Genomic DNA, 14,908 nt, shown 5'->3' with positions numbered 1-14,908 from the left:
TCTCTTTTTTTATTGCTATAAAAATATGTACGCAACAATCACTGTCACTTTTTGCTTATATGAACAGACATGATAAATCAACCAACCAACAGTGATATAGGATATTTAAATAAGGTTACGATTGATGTGGAATATTATTTACAAACAAAACGAATAGAGGAGATTGATAAAGCATTGCCAAAAAAATCTTGGGTACTACATGTATTTACGTTACTTTGCAGTTTGTCCGCCCATCGCTCGCACAAGTTCAAACATATGAGAAACTAATAGCCAAACAAAAAAGCTCTTTTGACATAGAATATGTACCTTCTCTCTGCCTTAAAAACACAAACCCACAATAACACTTGCATTTCGCATGTTAAAACAAGTCGCCAAAATGACCTCCGAATATACATAATTTTAGCCAAAACAGGAGTTTGGACAAAAAAATCCACACTTAACTACAATCCATCTCACTGACAAAGCAATCAAAATGAAAGGTCATAATTTGATGCCACATCATAGTTTGTAGAGTGCTGCAGTGAGTGTGCTTGTATAATTTTTTCACTTTTCAGCCATGTCCAATTCTCCGTGGAATTGCCCTAATGTTGTAAGAATGAAGTTGTTTCCATATTTCTTGGTTTCCGAATCATGTAACGTCTCAGAAATCAATAAGACGACTACTGAGACTCATGGGCTTTGCGGGTCGGGGGGGGGCAAGGGCCCCTCCCCCCCCCCTGGAAAACGGGGAAAAAAGAGGGGGGGAGGGGGAAAAGGAAAAAGAGATGCGAAGCCATATTGCTGTTTATTTGATGGGGGAGGGTAAGGCAAATGCTCCCCTGCTCACGCTCGGAAAAATGATAAATTGAGAATATAATGAAAAAGTTAAGAATTTTTTGGGGAAAATTTGTTTCCCCCCCGGAAAAAATCCTGGCGACGCCCATGCTTAGACCATGCATGATTTGTCTAATATGACATCAACACCACAGAACCCCCAGTCAAAGGGCATCAATATTTTGTACAATGCAGAAGTAAGGAGACAGGCGGTTATTTTTGTCAATAATTATACTTGGCACCTTGAACTTTGTTTTAATTATATGTTGATAATCACACACGGACATCAAATCGTATGATACGCCCATAATCAGTCTGCATGATCACTGATTTCGATGTCTCTTCTCTAGACAACCCTCATAAAAAAAAAATTCAACTCAAATGCAAGCACATGCATGTAAAAGTGGAAACGCATGAATAAATGTAACGTACGCCTTCTTAATTGTCGTTTTTTTCCCGAGGTTTCACCCTGTTTAGTTCACCCTTAAAGATGTCCGCTCAAAGTCTACCCTTTTCGAAGACTTCGTTGTTTCATCAACAGAGGGAGCTGTTCCATCATTCATTCTGTAGATGATAACATCACAGTCTACCTTTACCCATTTTCAGGGAATGGATTTTGGCAGGTTCCAGGGGCCCCAGCTAAGTGTCCTCTCTGTACCTATCCCACTGACTGACTGTCACTTGTGACTTCAAACTGTTTGTAGGCTGTTGAGAGAGACCCGGGCAGTGCTTTCATACAGGATTACCACGTAACGCCAATAAATCCGGTCAATTGTGTAGACAACATGCAGGAAAAGACTTTCAAAGAATAGCCTTTCTGGATCAATTGGAAAGAATTACAGACTAGTATGGGACCAGCGGTGCAAGGCTTGCCTTGTCTTGGTCGTTGGTTTGAACAGATGAAGGGGTTCAACATTGTCAAATAATCTATTCCTTCCTCCATGGTTATACACGATCATGGGAATGTTTGTTGTTCGTTGAGATAATCATTGTTTTCAGCACTGTTTATATATTAAGTTGCCGTCTGTTCATCTTGTATTATTAACTGGGAGGGGTGGGTGTTTGAGTTTCGTGTAGATTTTTTTTTGCGAAGTCGTGTGCTTAACGTCTTTAATTGATCTACGTTTTACATGGAAACTGAACCTGGACTTGCTTTAAAACTGTTATGAACCATGGTGAAATTGTTACCATCAAAGTCTTATAAATAATAGATTTAAACAAAGACAACTAATAATAGATATAGTTTGATGAACTGCCTCCAGTAATACCACACATTCTTTTCTTTTTTTGAAACTCAACTCAAATTGTGTGTAGTAGTTTTGTACTTTATTAATATGCTACAAGTTTGTCATGGTCTGTAGAATTTGAAGTGGTTGGTGTTCACGATTAAATATTCACAATAAAATATCAAATATGGGGTGAAGAAATTAATAAATTGTCAGTAAGTTGTTGTACGGTGTGTCTGGCGGAGGTTTACTGTACTGTAAGTACTTCAAATGTACCAGCAATTACATAAACAATGTAATGCTAAATTCAATTATGCAAATCTAATTTGAAGTACACAACCCAACAACATAAGAACGTGTAATTAATTTCCATCATATTGAGAGGTCTGAAATGAATCGAATCTTGTATGGAATAATGAATATCTTGAATAGAATGTAATTGGCGTGAACAAAAGAGATGTTTTCACGGATAAGAGCATAGTCTCAACAGCAGAGTACTCTTTCATTATTAATATTAAGCCAGCCGAAGGCACAGTCTTTATCTCAGAACACGCTACCTCCTATTCTTAAGATTCGATTTGTATGTCTTTTCGTTCCGGGCTGAATACATATACATGTACATTGAATTAGCTTGCTCGAAAAGACTCAATATGGTCCTTTCTTCGCTTTATTTCGCCACCTCAAAAAATCCTTTCAGCCTCAACCCCTCTATGGTTTTTTGACGACAAATGAAGAAAAGTATTTTTTGTATCGGGCGCGCAAAGCCAATAATACCGGGTTTTCTCCGCAAGGTTCTGTGTGCTTGGTTGTGTGAATGCGCTATACACGCTGCGATATTGTATGGGCTAGGGTCAATACGTGGGGATAATTCTCACAAAGCATAGCCATGGCGGGCTTTATTTTCGTTGAATAACTTGCAACGATCGAGTCTTTATTCGTTATTCTCTTTTCAAATCGTGTTTCTTTTCCCTTCGAACTAAAGCATTATTAACCGAACGCTTGTTCCGTAGGCTTCCCAGTGTGGTCGTCAGCCATGGATCTATGCGGACGATACTTCTCGCCTGTACGGTACGAGAGAAATCAAGTTGACCAGCAGGAATTTGAGTGCTGTTTTTGCCGTGTTGGCCTGGGTAGCATTTCATGGGAATGACTGGCTACGGTTTAGGCGGAATGGGGAAGGTTCCTGGTCGGTTTACTAATGAGGGTGTGCCGATGACCTGACGTCACTAGGTGGTTCGCAACAGTCCCTGTACGTGTGTACTGTTTTGTAGCACGTATCGTACTATGAGGTAAGGGGAGACCATTCCAGCGTGCAGTCGCCATTTTATTCGACAAAGTTGCTGTCATTATTCGTGCGCTGAAACTACCCCTGTTTGCATGAAAAACATGCAATATTTCAACGTATTTTCAAACAAAATAGGATTGTTTGCCTCCTTTTGTTACGCATAGTTAAATATCATACGAATTCGTGTTGCTTAGCCTAGTAGGTGGATGATTTATTTGCGCATGCAACTGATACTTTTATGCGTCGCAATATCCTTTTTCATGAAAATGTGTTGTTTTTTTTTATCTTAAGACACGCCTCATTGGTATTTATTTGATTTATACAACGATTTAAGTTGTGAAACAAATCGCGTGGACAGGCTTTTGGGTAATGTGCGTATATGTTTGAATACTTGTTGAGTATTTAGTTCTAATTAGAGTTTGAAACATACACATATCTCATCAAACGAAGCGCTGACAAAAAACTAAGCGTTTAATGTAAAAGAATAATATGGGAAGAATGATTATTCATCTTTGCTTCAGACATTATAACCTCAGACTTTAACTTTTGTCTCTGAACTTACCACACTTATCGAGGGTATAAATGATTACTTGTAGACCTACTCAGGTAAAGTTGAGGAAAGATTCCCATATCTAGCCATCACTTGTCACCCTGTGCACAAACCCTATGGGACTGGTCTGACATTTCTAAGTGTTTTCTTAGTAAAAACTTCAATATTTTCCCAGCTAAATTTTACTTTTTAGGGCATATTATCACTTTCTGATGGCTGTTAGGTCACTGAAGGAAAAAATTAGTGATGGCCAGATATGGGAATCTTTCCAAAGTTGACTGCTACCCCAGACCGACATACATGTGTCACAAGGAAATTCTTTGAGTTGCAAGAGGGATGACGAATATCACTGTTGCGTGTTCATGAGCTGTAAAGTGGTTAGGAATGGTTCAACATTTGTTTTTCTTAGGTTGTACCTTCGTATCTTGTCATTTAAGGTTGTTTATTACGTTCCGTTATGAGCCTATAATAATGTGCTTAGTCTTGAAAACTATGTAAAGAATCCCCGAATAGCTGATATTCCAACCCCAATTCCTAGCAAACAGTTAGAGTGCCACCTACCACGTGAAGTTTGCATCAGATAAATCCCAAACTATTTCAACTTGAAATTGACAAAGAATTGGATCAACGAATTTCAAGATATTTAATATTGAAAATGATTTCTCGTAAAATTACACTGAAGAGGCAACATGTGTTTCGAATGACAGATGTAACTCTTCTGTAATGGTCTAATGATGTGACTTTAAAGAGTGGTATTATTGAAACGATTTTTTATTTTTATTTCTATCAAGTTTTCAAGAGTTACGTACAACACTGTGACGGTTTTAGCAATTTTTTTGTGTTCAGATTTTCAGAGAGAACTATAAGTATGGTTTATTCTGGTATATTGACGACTTCTTAGTATTTACAATAAGTTTACAGTAACTGCATGTGAATAATATGTGAGAAGTGTTTTAGAACACACTTTTGCTGTTTGTTCAGTAAATTCTTCTTGTTGGGGTGTTATTTTTATCCTTATTAATGTAGGTTAGATGTTTATGTTTCAGTAATGGTGATGCATTTACAAATTGAAAAGTTCATGGAAAGCTAAGATCGTACTTGTTTTCCTCAATTTTGTATTTGGGCTATATTGGCGGTTCGAACCACCTTTCAATGCGCTCACTAAAACTTCGTCATAAAATCAACATCAGGTTGTAGCAATATTGAATCACTTGACAAATACGGTTCAGTATGGAACACAAATGGTGATAGTTTTTGCACAGTATCGTCAATAAGTCTCTTACAAAACAGTTCGGGAGCGTGTCATGTGCTGGATATTCGGTTGAGTAAGTGTACACTTTTTTTCCTTACAGATGAATTTGAGGGAAACAACATGTCGTCTTAGGACGAGTTCGACTGCCTCATCATTCATGAAATCAAGGTAATGTTTTTCAGATTCTATCATTTCAGATTCTATGGGAGTACATGTGAAATCGATTACGAAATTGTATTATGTTAAATTCTGGCAATTAGCCTGATGTTAAATGATCCCATGCAATGAGAGGTTTTGCTTTCGGTTTGTTATTGTAGCGATTGAATTAGACCATAGTAAGTTCAGTATAATACCTCTGTTCATAGGTCTATTTTGCCTTACACAGCCGGATCCCCAAAAAGCAGCCTTTCAAATATGTGTTTGTTGTATTAAATCCAAACAAAATCATGTTGTTGCATAAACTCTTCTTGAAAATCTTTTGTTTCATATACCCGGTAAGTCAATAAAATGGTATTTCGATTGGTATTTCGTGCACCAGTGTGAAAAGACCGTTTTAAAATGACTATTGTTAAAAATGAAATAAATATTTGACGGGTGGTTTTAGTCTGAATCTGATATCCAAGGGTGATTGGAATCTTGGTGTGGGGTTTGAATATGGAGATAGACGTCAAGTCAATCCTTCGTGTTATCAATTAAAATAGTGTGCCTACAAAATGAGCCAGCGAGGATGACGCTAGTAAGCCTAATCATTGCAGGCCTTGGGTTGGATCATAATATCTCCCAGGGGTTTGCCCATAGCGACATCAGCACAACGTAGTGCTACTAACAACACTACAACAGACCTGCCATGAATAATCGTAATGAAATTGAGGTAATCGAAAACCCAGGAGACGACGTATGGTGGACGTGTAAATGTACTTATTTGTTGCTCATTTACAGATGATGAAGGCAAATTAATATGCAGGGGCTTTCTCCTATGTGATAGTCACTGTCTTGCTTTCATTCAGACGGTTGGTTCCTTGACATCATTACATGCTATTGGTGTTTGACAAGTCAATAAAGGATCATCACAATATTACTTTCTTCAGCTGTCCATCATCCAAATAAAAACACTTTTTGTCCGGTCTTCGCTCTATAAGTTGTACACATTTTAAAAATGTTTCAACGGAAAATACCACTTATGTTATTGTACCTATCTTTCACTTATGTTTCAACAAAAGCATTTATAATGGTATTGGTATACAATAGCACACCAAAATTAGGTTTTGTAAATGACAGTGCGAAGTTTCAAAAGCAAATGGAAGGGAAATAGGAAGAATCACAGTCAGCACCGAATGGACGAACAATGTTCATTATTGTTTGAACGATTTCCAACATAATTTCATAGTAAATCTAGCAATCGAAATTGTTGCCATACAGGTTGATTAAAAAAAAGAAACCAAATGGCAGGACCAATTTGTTAATGAATTTCGGATGTAGCACTATCAAAATCTAGGATATGAAAGTCCAATTACTAAGCTTTCTTCTAGTACATCAATCATTCAAATCACTCATGTGCTTTTCAAAGTATGGAATTTTAAACACAACCACCGTTTTAAAGTTTTGTCCACGGATCACAAACAGGCATTTAGTGTTCTTTCAGCAAAACGAAAACAATTCACATGTGCATGTGCTTCATGCAGAACTTTATTAAGAAAATGGTCATGCCATTTGGGTTTCCTTTTTATTTTTACTCACCCTGTATACTGAAGTACAAGCTGCATGAAACTGTAACTATTATACCTGTCATCGGACAAACCGGATACTTGGTACGGGTATAAGGGTACAATAGACGATGTGGCTTGACACAGTCAGCCGGCCGTACTCATGCACACACGAACCCCGTCCGCTCCTGCCTTTAACGATGTAAGCATCTCTTCCGTGCGTTAAGTCACTTCCAATTTTTTTTCCGTTGAAATGAAACATTTAAATGTCAAAAATTCGTAAGAAAAAATATCAAATTTGTTAAAGAGCATGGACAAAGAGACTAAACAATCACTTTCTACATTCATGATTCATTGTGTCATTTACACACTCTTTAAATGCAGTCAGTTAAAACTTTACTTATAAGGTAATTGTTTATGCATTCATGAAAAGATCATGACACAATTTACATGCATCATACCATGGTTAACGAATTGGATATGAAGGGTTGGCAAACAGTGGCATTGGAGCTGAGTTTTAACAAATCGACCTTTTCGTGATGGACTCTTTTAAACTAAACTTGATAGTTCTGTTAGAACACACGATATCTAATCATGAAAACAATCTTTTGACGGTGAATATTATTAAAAGTGGATAGCCAAAACAAAACCAGAGCCATATTACAACCCCACCCGGCCAAACCCTAGCTACGGCCCTGATGTCAGAGTAATGAAGTTGTGAAAAGTTGTTTCAGAATTCCAACATTCTAAGTAATAATCTTTAGAAGATAACAAGCAAAAATAGATAAGCAAAATAGCCAGAAATGTCTGACGTATAGTATAGCTGCTTCGGGTTATGTTTGTGTTATCAGAAAACTTTGATGTATTCTAAATGTGTAATTGAACGCGGAGCACATGTGACTCACCACATGAGGCTAGCAGCTACCCCTTGCTCTCTTTTTGAGTCGATACGTTGCCTTTTGGGGCAACAAGAATGATTCCAACCTCTGATAATACACTGCAGTATTACAGTGTCTTTATTCCATCAGATGTCTGCTATCTTTCATAAGACACCACATCCACGCACTACATCCCTGCACCTTTTAGCCCGCTGTCTCCTTTTTGAGGTGGGCGAAGGGGATAAACCCAAAAATGGAATAACCGGGAAATGAAATTGTGTCGGCAGACTTCAAACCCCGGTCCCCGCCGGGTATTGCCAGGTATTGATCGGCAGCCGAGTTTGCTTAAGGTTTATCGACTGTCGGTGGGAAGACTCAATGCATCGCTAGACGGGGGGAAACTGGGGTCGCTTGGCCCGTAAGCGGGATGCACTACGCTCGGTAACGGACTCAAACGGCCGATTGAATAGGGAATGAAGCCTGTCTGGGGCAAAGATGTTACGTTGTTTGACAACTGATCTTGACCGGAGGTGGTTATGATTTCACGATGAATTCATTAAAAATAAAAACAATACCAGGCCATAAGGGCCAGCACGCACATCACGCAATAGACCAACAAACTCAGATTTGTGTTCGCATCCTGTACATATACAAGTATGTACGATCATAACGACCAACATCTATCACAAAAAAACGTAGGCCTATTCGACTTACCTTCGTACAAAATTCAAATTGATAAAAGCGTGTTAACTTACAATATACATTGTAATTCAAAACGGGTATTTGAATATAATTTGTTCAGTTGTACAACAACATTGGGGCTACATTATATCCAAAATGTCCCTGCCTCTACCCTCGTCATTTTGTGATTATCTCTTCCGTCAACACTTAGATGTGCATAAGGCGATTTCTTGCCAAAATACTAGTCGAAAAGCTGATACTTTGCTACAGGACTGCATTGTTTAACATTGGTGATGATAGGTTTGAACCAAGCAATGAAATTTGATATGTGCCATTTGACAGCTTGAACGTATGAGGAAGTTTGTGACGTAAACTAAAACAGGAAATTGTTTCGTATTTATGTCACGTTCCAAATATCCCACATTTTCCCTAATTTAATCTCTTCTTTGTGGCCCACATATGTGCCTCGCTTATTATACACATTTTGTACCTGAGGTCATTAGTTGGCAATATTGAACGATACCACACGTTAAAAAACCTTCAGTATTTTAATTTAATTTCTGCAATGTAAGGAGTATATCCGTAGGTTAATAAGCATAAGAAACATGGTATCCACATGTAGTTTGGGGCTGGACACCATCTGACCCTCGGGGCGCTGTCTGTGATTACAACACTCGTACGTCAAGTACGTAGACTATACCGTAATGCTGAACCACCTCCTCCGTTGGAGTTATCTCTCTATTTTGGACGTTATTGCTAAACAATGCACGTTCGCGTTTGACAACGTTCTGCATTGAGTGAAAACAACTCCTACTGTCGTTCAGATAGACAAGCATAAAAGTGTTACACAGAAGGCATTTAAATTACTAAAGCGATGATGACAAGTAACGCATTATATACGAGACACTACCAAACTAGACCACTATTTCATTCTCTCGCATGAACTTTTCGGCAAACAAGTTTCATTGACCTCGGGCCAGCGTACTTCACGAACAAAAGGTTTTATTTTTCGCCGCAGGATAAAAAGAAATGAGCTGATTTTACCCTGAGCTGCAAGCATGTAGACTTCCCCGTGGTGTGTGTGTGTGATTTGTAAGGCTTCTGCCTCCCTGCACAAGCACTTTATTCCTCTTGGATGGTACCCAGGAGAATTTAGTTTCAATCCAAGCTGGTTCAGGCGCATTTTGTACGGGTCACTCGCCCTACTGGCGTTAATACTAACTCCCATCAACCCGATCCGAGGGCGATACACAGAACCAGGAAGGCTAACAAAGTTGTTTATCCACCCATTCAGGGGTGTTTTTCTTGCTAAAATTCACAAGGGGAACTCAACTGAACGACCATGCACTGACCCTCGCTGACGTTGGTTATCGAAAAACATAAATCCAGTTAGAATTTTGCATTTCGTGCCAATTTCCATAATCACTACTAAAACAGTGTTGCAGCTGCTTGAGCTCTTTTTTTTTTAATTTGCTGTTGCCAATATAGGGTTTTCTGTAAAGCCGATCATTAGCCTACTACATCAGTTGAGATATTTTTTAGACCCAAAAAGTGTGAAAATTTGCTGGACAACTATTAGTCACCTTGGCAAGTTTATGACTTGAATGAGAGCGACTACCTTGACAAACACAGTGAAACAGAAATAGGCCTTTGAAAATGTAGACCCTAATCCATTCATTAGCGAGTATTCTATGGGGATTTCTTCTTCGGTTTTGTCGTATTGTCCTCAAAGCCTTGAAAAGCGAGTAGGATAGAAGAGTAGATTCCATTGACGCACAGTATCCTGTTATGTAGCCCTCAACGGAGGGAGCAGTGTAGGAAATACATAGCGAAGTCTACGTCTGTGATTTGTTACCGTAGATTTTCGGACAATTTGTTCCTTTTTTAAGAGGACCAAACAATAGTCACCGAAACTAAAACCCAGCCTTCTATTAAGACCACTGAAAGCGCATTGATGGTTCCTTGTTATGTCTCCAAAGACACTCTCGCAAAAGTGCAAAGCTAAGTCACGCTATTAGCAAGAGAAAATTGAGATTGAAGATTTCATCTTTGCAGGACGCTGCTGCTTAAATTCACATCAAAATATTCAGTTCTGTAATAGTAATAGAAATGGAAACAACGATTGTTTGTGGAAATGCTTCGGTGGGGAGACAAGTTTTTATTTTATTTTAGTACCTTTTTCTGCCTCAATGGTACATGGCCTAGTAATAAGTGGAATACGCAAATGCAATTGTAATACACGGTGACAGGTCACCTTTACGGTAGTTTCTCAACATCTCTGTTCTCGAATTTGTTTCCGAAGGATATTCTCTCTCTTTCTCCATGAGTAATAAACATCCAAGGTACTTATAGATCAACTCAAGCGATGATAAATTAAGATGACCGAAATGTTTCCACTGGGTTCATCGTTGGTTCTAATCCACGACCACCGAGGAATTTGTGACGGGAGTGATGGGTGAAAAGCATTGGAGGTCCACTAAGGTTTTCAGAACTTATCGATCGGGGTCTTTTGTGTCCTTGTTTAGAACTCGTCATAGCCGAAATGCATTATCTGTCGTACGTCTGTGGATTAGTCTGTCATGAGAGGATACAAACTCTTGACACCAGTGCTCAAAGTTGAGTATATACTGTGTAGGGGAATCCAGTGTGTAAATTGGAATTCTGAAGAAAAACGAAGAAGTTTTTCACCCATTTGCAATTGACAAATATACATTGAGAGAGTTGTTATTGTGGTTCACTTTCGACTTCCGCTCGCTGCGGAGGTTCTGTAGGCCCCCTTGTTATCAACATGACTATGATTGAGTGGGTTATGTACATGTAGTTATCAACATGACTATGATTGTGTGGGTCCTTTAAAGAAGAATGTAATTTCCATCCTTTAATTAATAAAGAATCGCCCATGCAGTCACCTCATCAAACAGTTATTTGTTAGTTTTGAGCAATACATTTGTATATTGTTTTCATTAACCATCCAATAATTTATACTTTAGTGGAACAGACTGATTTTGGCATTTCGCTGGTTGTGAATCCAGCCATGGATTATGTCCAGCATACTGAATGCATGGAGAAAGGACTCGGCCAGACTAGACCGTGTAACCAGCAATGTCCGAAATCACGCCGCTTATGTCCTTGTGATGGACAGGTTGTTGGCAATCAATTCAGGCCATCCAGTAGTAAAACTTTTGACTGTTGCGATGACTTGAATTCTTGTGCAGTGTTAAGGTTGATAATCCTGATGAGAAATCACAAGAATGTAGCGCCAAAGCTTATTTTTCTGTCTCGGAACATCATCATGTAGAGTAATCGCGATCATACATACAAGATTGTTTCTTTTCGAGTAAAACTTTGAGAACGAATCAGAATAACGGAAAGGAGAGGTGTTTTTTTTTAAATAAAATTTGCTCTTTTAATGAAACCTAAAGCAACTCAAAATCATGCCAGAGATTATGTTATTATCGAATAAATGTTGATAACGTATCTCGTGTTAGAATACATATATTATGTATGTGGAACGTGTAAATTAATAGGGATGACAGGAGGATATATAGCAGCAAGCTTTCGCTGATGGAAACCAACCGAAAGTATTTACATTGAAGTAAGGCCCTGGGGATACAGAACTTTATGGTGGAAATCCAATCACTCCACGGTTTTAGATCACACAATGCATAAATAGTATTTTGCAATCTCAGCACTTAGGGTAGTGGTTTAAGGCTTAGAAGTGTTATAATAGGTGCTTCATGGGCCCGTCATTCCCCGAATTTGAATAGAATGACCGACTGACGCCATAAAGAGGCAATCATTAAGCCGTGAAGGAGCATATCCAGTTCCTTGAAAAAAAGTGGATGGACGAAGATAAAATGAATCCATCAGGGCGTGATGGCAGTGTTTAATGGCCAAAGTTTGATGGCTCGTTTGCTATTGTGTGGTGGCTATACATCCCACGCTTCATAACATTTCCCATTCGACGGTACCCCCCACAGGGAAGAAAGGAACATTTTCTCTTTCTACTGTGGTTGGAAAAAGATTGTATTGGTTGGGTGGCTTTTGGCACCTTGGGTAATTAAAATGCCTCTTTGATACCAGAATGCATCAGTTGGGCGTTATGTAACTGTTGCTTGGGAAGGTTTATGGCGGTGTTGCTGGCTGGCCGTCAAGGGTTTGAAAGGATTGATAACTTAACCAAATGGATCATCGACAAATTCATAATATACAGAGCTTTGCAATTGAAGCACGCAAGGCAATCGATTGTTTCCTTGGTCTGATAACGTTGTCATATGATTGTGTATTGTTATTACATTTAGGGACGCCTTTGCAGTGTATATGCTCGTCAGCAAATGCATTTTTGTTGTAAAGAGAATTGTTTCCATGTTGGTGTCATTTTCACGTGAGAATCTGTCGAAGATTCAGAGCCAAAATTATATGTTGCAGCTTCGAAGGAAAAGGTTAACGAGTTCAACAAACAAAAAGTTTGATAAACGAGTAAGCTTTGTTCACTCACACCGCTGACGCAATTAAATTGTATAATAATGATGGAAACTTCTGAAAGTATGTTTTAACCTTTTATGAACTTAACGGAAAAGCAACAAAAAAGACAGTTCACTCCACAACAGTCAATACGAGCCCGCATCCGCATTACAAAAAGGTGTGCCATTAACCAGCATCTTCTTAACGGCCTAACCATTTAAAGCTTATTGTTATTCGATATTTTGTCTTCAATGCTTAACCCCATTGTGATGTCACATCGATTTATCACACGTGATCACGTACTATGGGCGCCACATAATGACGAATTAGCTCTTTATTTTTGAATAAAGTTCATCTAAATTAGTGTAATGTGCATGGCCCGGGACGGAGGTTTTCAGTATGTATAGTTAAAACGCAATGCAAGTCGCTTTGAGAATCGGACGAATTCATAAATCCTGGAGATAATTTGTAAACTTTAAGGGAGGTGTGTTAAATATGTGATATTCATTGTAACCCTCGAAACCGTTCCTTTCGTGAAAAATGTGTTTTGGAGGAGATTTCGTTATTTTTGAGAAAAAAAAACGTCTCCGCAGAAGTATGGAATCACGAAGCCTGCTGATTGAAAGGCACGGGCCCGGGGCCGGAGCGTGGACATCCGGTCAATAACCACGTAGGCCTATGCCTGCCTGTTCCCGGGCTGCTCGATCAACATCTACTACTCTGCGAACCTTCCACATTCGAGATACAGTGTATTTTGCTAGTCTCTGAGAGTTGATAAGGATTGAAAATCAACCGTTTCTTTGAATATAGTTTGAAGTATTCAGAGTTTCAGACATGTTTATATTATGAATTCCTCGAGTACAATGTTCACAATGTATTTTTATACACCGCATCGCATGTATCAAGGGATCAATGTAATATCCATCCTACTATTAAATTAATGTTCAAATAGACAATTATCGTTAAGTGGAAAGATTACCATGCGATTAACAGTCGAAGATTCATGTGTTTCAATAATCTTTTCAATTATTTGTTATCATTTATACGTGATAACAAAACCAACCCTGTATGAAACATTATGAATATTCCATGCATAACGCCGAAGGAAGACAGGTCAACATTCGTCTCTTTTTAAAGTTTCAAACTGTCCGGAAAAATTAGATGAACTCTTATACGGGTTTATAACATTGAACTTTCGTTTATCGGCTTATAGGACATAAACAGAACCGGGCGTGTTTATTTTTCATCCTGTATTTAACGCGAATAATAAACACATTGTCCTGGATTTTGTCTTCAGTGACACGTGATATATAAAGCTTGCCGAGTAAGTATCACAATTACATGTTTGTGCTGTGTCAATGTTTCTCATCTACTTTTATTTAACTTTATGTGTGCTAATTGTGACTACAACCATGCAATGGAACTCTTACGTTGGTGTAATAAAATGTATGAAGCATACCGCCAGTAGCACGCTATGGACCGTATCGCCTTTTCAAAGTATTCGGTGTACCAACTCACTCGCTAGACTTTATAAATCCATCATGTGGTTGAGTTGCGACCCCGAATAAATACCCGAACGCCATGCAAATACTCCCAATATCAATTATCCTGCCAAAGAAATGCCCTTGTACCAGACATGCTGGAACCAGCCGCTTTGTCATTTCATCAAATCCGGTATTCGGGTCCTTTCATTCTGGTACTGGTAGCAGTGGTCGGAGTGGGTAGAACGCCTGAGGCGAGGCTAGGTCAGTCGCTAAGGTCATGACCTCTGGGGAGTTCTGAAAAGAATTCAAAAATCCAACTAAGCGATTCTCCTATAGCTGCGGGCTATTGACAGGGGAATAATGAAGAACTTGGAAACCACACAATGAAGGTAAAAACCGAATGGTTGTTGAAAAGCGGCAGTGCAAGTTATAAAAAAAAATTGAAATTTATTCGTAGATCCAGCAAGGAAAAAAAAAACATATTTTTAAATTTAACGAAGGTACTAGAAGAACAACCAGTGAAAAAAACCAAGACTTAACAATATATATCTCGTGCTGCCGTCTGAGGGCGG

At 38.7% G+C, this 14,908-nt stretch overlaps 1 long non-coding RNA gene across 2 annotated transcripts in view; it reads left to right on the top strand.

Annotated features, from left to right (window-relative positions):
* The window catches only part of LOC119723838, a 40,254-nt gene that overhangs the window by 21,809 nt on the left and 3,537 nt on the right, over positions 1 to 14,908 (top strand). The window contains exons 3-4 of one of the 2 annotated variants that reach the window (XR_005270587.1): positions 3,050 to 3,328; positions 5,227 to 5,294. This is a non-coding gene — a long non-coding RNA (uncharacterized LOC119723838). Of the gene's footprint in view, positions 1 to 2,879; positions 3,329 to 5,226; positions 5,295 to 14,908 lie in introns of those variants that run through there. The other variant, XR_005270586.1, reaches the window with a different exon arrangement.

The sequence above is a fragment of the Patiria miniata genome, unplaced genomic scaffold, assembly GCF_015706575.1.
Source record: "Patiria miniata isolate m_02_andy unplaced genomic scaffold, ASM1570657v1 HiC_scaffold_17, whole genome shotgun sequence".
NCBI classification, from domain to species: Eukaryota; Metazoa; Echinodermata; class Asteroidea; order Valvatida; family Asterinidae; genus Patiria; species Patiria miniata.
Note: the sequence above shows the minus strand (reverse complement) of the source record. Positions and strands in the feature narration are given on the sequence as shown.